This window comes from Urocitellus parryii, chromosome 11 (assembly GCF_045843805.1).
Source record: "Urocitellus parryii isolate mUroPar1 chromosome 11, mUroPar1.hap1, whole genome shotgun sequence".
Lineage (NCBI taxonomy): Eukaryota > Metazoa > Chordata > Mammalia > Rodentia > Sciuridae > Urocitellus > Urocitellus parryii.
Window position 1 is genome coordinate 77,053,918 of NC_135541.1, and position 8,976 is coordinate 77,062,893.

Sequence of the window (8,976 nt, forward strand, 5' to 3'; positions counted from 1 at the left end):
TCTTAGTGTTTTTTTTTTTAATCAGATTTAAGTTTTCCTTCTTTTGGAATAAAGGAACCTGCATCTGTTTCTGTTTTAATTCCCTTGGTGATTATTAATTGTTGGAATTTGCATATGAGTGGAAAGACTAGTGCCCTCTAGAAATTCAGGTCCTATGCAGCTGCCACTTTTAACTATCTCTCTCAGGAAGAGAGGCCACTATTTGTGGTAATTCTGTGTTCAATATCAGAGTTCAGTCCAGAAATCCAGGAGAGATCCCAGCCGGCCCCTGCCTTCCTCTGGACTCCCCCATTATGCTGTGTTCTCATGTTGTCTGTACCACCAGCTCCTCTCATTGTGGTGGCACAGTGCTCCTTGAAGACAGGAGCCCAGTGGTGTTGAGTTTAACTCTATATTGTATTTTGGGGAAAAGATTGGGCTGGTTCAACTGGATACCCACATGCAAAAGAATAAAGTTGTAATCAACTTTTCACCATCTTAAAAAAAATCAACTCAAAATGGATCCAAACAGAAAGGTAAAAGCTTTTAAAAATGAAAGAATCTTAGAAGAAAACAGGCCTAAATTTTGTGACTTTGCATTAAGCAATAATAATTTAGGTAGTTTACATCAAAAGTAAGAAGTACAAAATTAAAAAAAAGATATATTAAATATTACCAAAATTTTAAAACTGTTTTCCTTCAAAGGACACTATAGAGAAAGTTGAAGAGACGACTCACAGAATGGGAAACATTTTTGCAAATTATATATGCTCAGGGACTCGTATCTAAACTATGTAAAGAACTGCTACAAGTCAATAATAAGATAACCAACCAATGAAAAATAAGCCCAGACTATGTCTAAACAAAGGTAGAAAATAGGAAATATGTACACAAAAAGATGCTTTTTTTAAAAAAAATATGTCATTAAGGACATCTAAATCAAAACCATGATGAGATACTACATCACATCACTAGCATGTTAGCATTTGTTGATATGACAAACACCTAAGGAAAACAAATCAGAGAAAGAAAGTTTTATTTTGGCTCATGGTTTCAGAGAGTTCACTGCGTGGCAGGCAAGCTGGCTTTACTGATTTGGGCCCAAGGTGAGGCAGAACATTATGAGAGAGGAAAGCAACTCCACTAATGAAATTAAAGAGGAGGGGGAGGGGCCAAGGAAAAGAAGTACTCTCAGGGCACACCCCTAGTGACCTACTTCCTCCAGCATGCCCACCATCCACAGTTCCCACCACCACCCAGTTGTCCATGCAGAAATTGATGGGTTAATTCACTGTGAGGTCAGAGCTCTCATGATCTAATCACTCCTATAAAGTTCCACCTCTGAACATTGTGGCCTTTTACACCAAGACTTCAACACCTGAGACGTTAGGACATTCCAATCCAAACCATAACACTAGGATGGCTCTAATCCAAAGGAGAGAGAATGACAAGTGTGGGTGAGGACGAGGACTGTTGGTGGGAATGGCAAAGGGCATAGATGTACCCTTAGGAAAACATTCTCAAAAGGTTAAAAAAGAAAGTTACCCCATGACCCCAGGAAGCCCACTGGTGTGTATAGTACATACTCAAGAGAAATAAAAATGTCTCCACAACAAAACTTGTACATGGATGTTCCTAGGAGCTTTATTTGTTAGAGTCTAAGAGTGAAAACAACTCAAATGTCCATCAACTCATGAAGGGGTAAATAAAATATATTAAGTCCATATAATAGGATTGTATTTGGCCATAAAAAATGAAATATTGACAGGTGCTGCTACATAGATATACCTTGAAAGCATTATGGTAAGCAAAAGGAGTCAGTCACAAAGAGCATGAATTATGTGATTTCATTTACCTGAAATATCTGTGATAAGCAAATCCATAGATACAGGAAGTAGATTAGTGTTTGCCTGGGGTTGGAGCAGAGGTGAATGGGGAGTGACCGCTAATAATGGGTCTGGATTACTTTTTGGTGTGATAAAGATCGATTCTGATGATTATTGCCTAACTATGAATGTACTAAAAGTTTTTGAACTGAGTGATTTAAATGTCTATCATGTGAATTATATTTTATAAAGCTGTTATAAAAATAATTTATTGTGTACTCAGCCCATTATTGTTAGGCCTTGCACCTGACTCTGGGAATGCAAAGATAAATATGACAATCACTTGCAGCCTGGTCCATTGGTAGGCAGATACATAATAAGTTCAAAGAGTTTATCAGGAAGGAATGATGAATTCTTTCAGTCAGGGATGTCCTCAGAGAGAAGGCTCCAGTTTCTTAAGGTAGTTTTTGAAGAAGGAAAAGAAACTTGTTCCAAGTGTGAGATGACAAAGTGGCATATAGAAAGAGGAAATAGCCCATGCTAAGACATGGAGGTGCTTCATGTATTTGATTTTGGTATGAAATTTATTTTTAAAAACATACTACAAAAGAAAAAAGAAAGATGTTTGAAGGGCACCTGGTTGAGTGATTGCCGTGTCTCAATGATGTCAGTACAGGTCAGTGGTGTGGGTGGGAGTAGATGAGGAATCAGCAGGGGACAGGGGAATCATTTGCGGAGCACTTGCTTTGTGGAGCACTTGCTTTGGAGCACCTCTATTCATCTGTAAACAACCCTGTGAGATCTGTTTCCTTTTCTCTCCCTTTTATAGACACAAGAAATGAAGCACAGAGAGGGAAAGTGATTTGCCCAAAGCTGCTAAGTGGTAGAGCTGGTGTTCAAACCTGAAAAATCTGTCCCCAGAATCAAGAGTTATCTGCTGCAACTCTTATTTTGAAAATATTCCAATCTTGCATTTCCTATGAAACATGATACAAGGCCAGGCCCACTGCTCCTTAACAATGAGAACTGATTGAACAGATCCATGCTCTCCTATCTGTCCAGGTCCCAAATTCCACACTAAGAAGCCCTCCCTGAACATGGGCCAGACCACTGCCTGCACCAGAGAAGCTGGACATGGGGATCATGGGCTCCTATTTCACCACCACCACCACCTACTTCCTCCCTTTGTACTCCTTAGGATGTCCAGCCAGCAGCTCCTACCACACAGTGGCACCGTTCTGCATAGCTAGCATTACTTCATGTTTCACTTCACATTGCAATATTTGCACGATCAAGCTAATACTTATTAAACTATTCCCACACACTTTTACACTGTTGGTGGGATTGTAAGTTAATACAGACACTATGGAAATCAGCATGGGGGATCCTCAGAAGAAGGCCTGGAACCCACATACAACCCAGCTATATCACTCCTCAGTATTATATCCTCAAAAATTAAATCATCACACTATAGTGATGATTTATAGCAGCACAATTTATAATAGCCAAACTGGGGATCCAGCCTAGGTATCTGTCAATGGATGAGTGGATAAAGAAAATGTGGTTTATATACACAATGGAGTTCTATTTAGGCAAAGAGAAAAATGAAATTATGTCATTTCTAGGAAAATAGATGGGACTTGAGAACATTATGTGGAAAGGAATAAGCCAAACTCTCAACTTAGGGTCATATGTTTTCTCTCATATATGGAAGCTAGAGAAGAAAAAGGAAAGAAAGGTGGGAAGAGATCTCTTGAAAATCTCAGGGAGATCAGAAGAGGAAAGAGACCAGGGGGAGGGAGAAGCAGACGAAATCCCATGTGTAGGCACTGTGCTAAGCCTGTTAGGTGCATTATCTCCTTTAGAGCTCACATTAATGCTGAGCACTTGGTCCTTGAGAGAGTGGCATATTGATCAACAATGTGCATCCGGGAGCTGGAATGCATGGGTTCATGATCGTTCTGCCATTCACCACAGTGTGGGCTGTGCAATTTAATATGTCAGTACCTCAGTTTTCTCGCCTCTAAAATGGTGATCACAACAATACCTATTTCATAGGATCTCTGTGATGAATGAAAAGATGATTACATGTACCGAATTTGGAATGCATCTGACTTGTGGTGATACTGTTTTTTTTGTATCATTGTCAGTAATCTCATTTCTGTTTCTGTTATAGTCTAAATTATTACAGACCTCCCACAAATTAAAAGACAAAGCCAGGATTCAAAAATACAGAGCTTGATTCCAGAATTTATATTATACTCTTCAAATTGTGGACATGTGGTATATATCTACTATGAGGCATCTTTTATTTTTCCCCAGATGGATTTAAGGTTTCCTTTATCTGTATTTTCAAGATATCACATTCAACATTTTATTAGAAGCATATTATGCTATTGTGTTTCTAGTATTTTCCCATTACTTTACAAAGGTTCTTAATAAATACAAGTGATTGTTCTCAACTCTATGGATAAATATTTCTTCAATCCATTCCCTCCTCCTTAATCCCATGAACACTGCCTTATTAGTCCCAGCACTCAAATTTTCTTGCTTGAGCGGATATAACAGCATCCTAATTAGACCCTTTGCTGTCATATCCCTCACCATACTTTGTCATATGAGATCATCTTTGTGAGTCTCTGTTCTGTGCAACCAAAAGAATCTAGCTTCCCAGCTGATGAAATTGGTCCAATAGCTAAATGTGATATACATAGCCCAATAACTTTATGAAAATTTGGACAGCCCTGTCATAGGAGAGTCTTTTTCTAATTATTATTTGATGAATGTGATACAATCCCTACTACTTAAAGAATGGTGATGAAGAGTGTTGACTTGTAATCACATCTTGGCTGAATACACAAGTACAAATGGTCGACTTGCTCATATTTGGAAGTGTATAATAGTTGTCATCAAAGGTTAGGAAGCGGGGGATAGAAGGAGGTTGCATAATACAGTTAGTTAGATGAATTCTAATGTTCCACAATATAATAAGGTAATAACTATAGTTCACTCATATATTTTTACAAAGAACCAGAAGAGAGGATTTGAAGGAAGGAAATGGTAGCTATTTAAAGGAAGTGAAAATGAAAATTACACTGATATGATCATCTATTGAGGTTATCATACTATAGTCATGAATATGTATAATGATTATATGTCAATAAAGTATTTATTGAAAAAAGTTAAAAAATGGTTGAATATGCAAAGTAATATGCAAAGTATGGTTTTCTTTACTGTTGTATCAAACAAGTCATCTAAAATTTTCAAGTGCCTGACAATTTTCATGCTGGTTTGCTTATAACTCTGACAATTTTCAATCAGATCAAGTCTTAGTCCATAAGAAAACACCATCCAAAGGGTGGCTATACAGCAGAAAAATGTCTCCCACAGTTCTGGAGGATGGGAAATCTAAGCTCAAGAAATCAGCAGACTTGGTGTCTAAAAGGGCCCATTTCCTAATTCACAGATGCTGCCTTCTTGCTGGGTCCTCACAAGGTAGAAGGGAAAATGAGCTCCCTGCAGTTTTTTTTTATAAGGTCACTAATCCCATTGGAATTTATTAGAAACCTTCATGACTTTTGCTGAAGAGTCTCACCTCCTAATACCACCATTTTGTGGGGTAAGTTTCACCATATGGATCCACCATGTGCAAACATTCAGAACCTGGTAGAAGTCTGACTTTTAGACTCTGTGAATTGACAGTCATCCATTCATTAAAATATCACTTGATATAGAAATTAATAAGTTCTCCTTCATAAATAAATCTTTTTACAATGCATAAAGATTAAGAGTACTTCATATTTGTCTCAGCATGAAACTTGTAGGCTAAATTTCATTAACTGCTCAATTACACAATCTAGTTAGAGGCCAGGCAGCTTCACCATTTTCTCTTTTGCTATATAGTTTCTTCAAATTTTTGTTCTATCAGTAGATTTGTACCATAACCCAGATTTGGACTTATAGAATTCAATTTTTCATACCTTGATAACCAATTTAATTTTTCATACCTTGATAACCAGTGAAGTTAAGCTCCTTTTCACACATTTATTGACCTTTTGTAGATCATCTTTACGATAGTGCCTGCTCACGTCATTTGCCCATTTGTTCCACTGGTAATTTGTCTTTTTTTAAATTGGTTTGTAAATTCTTTCTTAATGTTCTACATGTGGGTTCTTTGTATTTATATGTATTGCAAATATATATCCTCACTTTGTGACTTCTCTGTTCATTTTTGTGATAGTGTCTTTAGGTACAATGAAATTCCTAATTTTAATGTCATCATTATCAACTTTCTCCTTCATGACCAGTGTTTTTGCTTTATATTTATGCAATGTTTGCCAATATTCACCCATCAGAATGACTAAATTTTTTTAGAATATAAAATGTTAGCAAGGATGCGATGCAACCAGAATATTGCTAGAGAGGTGTAAATTGCTATAACTAATTTGGAAAACACTTTGGTAACACAAATAAAACTAAACATGCTCAATTCCTATGATTTATCAATTCCACTTCCAGTTATTTAACCAATAAATGCATAAATTTGTGTATCAAAAGACACACATGTGAGTTTTTATTGCAGAATTATTTGTAATAGTAAAAATCTGCCAATGACACACATTTTCTTCCATAATAGTGAAGATACAAAACCATGACAGCTCATGCAATAGAATACTGCACAGCATTGAAACTGACCAAATTACTACTCTATGCAATGACATCAATGACTTTATCAAGAATAATATTAAATGAAAGAAACCAATAAAAATGTATACCATGTGATTCAATTTGTATAAAGTTAAAAAATAGGCAAAAATCAGTGGGTAGGAGAGATTAGGACATTGGTTACCTTTTGTGGAGAGAGAATGGAGTCCAAAGAGGATTATGAGTGCATGGAGATCTCTTGATTTGGGTGGTGGTTAAATAACTCTAATATGCAATTTTCTGAATATATTAAGTTTTAATTAAAGGAATTTATTCAGAAATAAAGTTAGTGCATAAGATAAAGTATTAAAAATTTTTGAAAAATATTTACTTTTTGCTATGTCTCATCTCCCATGTCTGTTTCCTCTACAATTTATTTTGTGTATATAAATACTCATATTCTAATTCTAAGATCATGTATGTAGCTACTCTAGGCATTTTTCTTTATATCTTAAATACTAGATTCCTGCAAAGAAGCAAAACAGATCTTAAAATTAATCTCTTTTAATCCCCTGATTAACACCTAAAATAGAGCAGTGAGAATAGAGGTAGACATAGGAATACGTATTTCAAAGGCAGATTTGATAGGAAATGGCAAATGATAAGAAGAATAAAGAGGAAAAGACTATAATTTATTTATTTTTTGATGTATGCATCATGCATTTAGCAAAATTTGTTCACAGCGGAGACATAGAAGATAGGATGCCGCAGAAATTTTCTTTTTCTTGCAGAATGTATAAATTTCTTACTGCTGCTACAACACACTATCACAATCTAAGTGGTTTAAAGTAGCAACACAAATATTAATTATCTCACAGTTCTGGAGTTTAGAGTCTAAAATGGGTATCATAGGGCTGAAATCAAGATATGGGTGTACTACATTCTTCTCTAGAGGTAGCAGGAGAACACCCGTTATCTTCTCTTTCCCATCTGCTAGAGGCTATTCATATTTTGCTGAGTGATCTACCTCCTTTTCCAAAGCCAGAAATGACCGGCTAAATCTAGCTCAAATCTCATCAACCTAACACTCTTCTGCCTCTTCCTGCCACTTACAAGAACTCCTATTATTTCATTCTTCCCATCTAGATAATCTAGCATAATTTCCCTATTTTTGGTGGAGGTCAGCACATTAATAACCTAAAACTTAATTCTCTAAAACTTAGTTCTCCTTTGCAGAGTAACAATATATTCCCAGGTTCCAGGGAATGCTGTAACTTTGGGAGGGGAAGCGGCCTTGTTCTGCCTACCACACAGAACAATAAAGATGGTATGAAATTTGAACTCCAGGGGTCATGTGTGAAGCCTGAAAATAAAGCCACACAAAGCAAAACAGAGATGAAGGGAAACTGAGTTGTGGTGAGGCCACTGTTTGAAACTCTGAATTCAGTAGAAACTTCAGTGAACTCTATCCCTGGGTTTTTGAGTTATGTGAGGCAACAAATTTCTTTGTTCTTTTCCTAAACCAGTTTGAGTTGGCTTTTTTTTTTTTGTCACTTGAAATCAAACATCTTGACTGATATGGGGAAGGAAAGAAAAGGATGAGTTAGGGAGGAAAGAAAAGGAAGAGTTCATTGCAAATATAATTGTCAATCCTGAGTGACTAGGAGAAGGGTGAAGATATACATGTAGGAAGGAGAGAAGAAACAAACTAAGGAACAAATAGAGTAGACTTTGGCATATTGAGTTTAGGATTTGTCTTTGAATATCCACATCCAATAAGCACTCTGATATAGAGGTCTGAAATTTAAAGACGTAGGGATGACAATAATATATTTTGCAATATCTAAAAATTTATCTTTGCTATTAGATGTTTTGTTGTTGGTGTTCTTGGTTTGCTGGTCTCCTATATGACTATCTTAAACAGAAAATAATGTAAAGATAATATATTCTTGTATTTAAGAAATTTTTGAAGTTTTTATTTTAAGAGTTAGTTAAGATTTATATTGTAATAAAGGCACTAACATTGGCTATACTTGTTGGCCAAACTTTGGAGTATGATAAAATCACACTTATTTCTAGTTTCAAAAAGAAAATAAATTTTCATTACAATTTTTCCCCACCCAATCTTATATGTTGGTTGTTATGATTTGGATCTTAGATGTTCCTCAAAGGCTCGTATGTTATAGGCTTCGCTACAATTCTGTGGCATTATTGGGAAGTGGTAAAATTTTTAAGAGGTGGGTACTACTTGGAGAAGTTAGGCCTTGGGGTCTACCATGATGGGCATGTTGGAAGCCCAATTTTTTCTCGTATGTTTCTCTTTGCTTCTTTGGTGCCATGAGGTGAGGAGTTCCTCAGCCATGTGCACCTGCTATGAGAGGAATCAGTGACTATGGACTTAAACCTCTGAGACCATGGGGCAAGATAAATTTTTCTTTTAAAAGTTGTTCATCTCCAGTACTTTGTCACAGTGGTGAAAAACTGACACAGACACACACACACACACACACACACACGCATTGGTTGA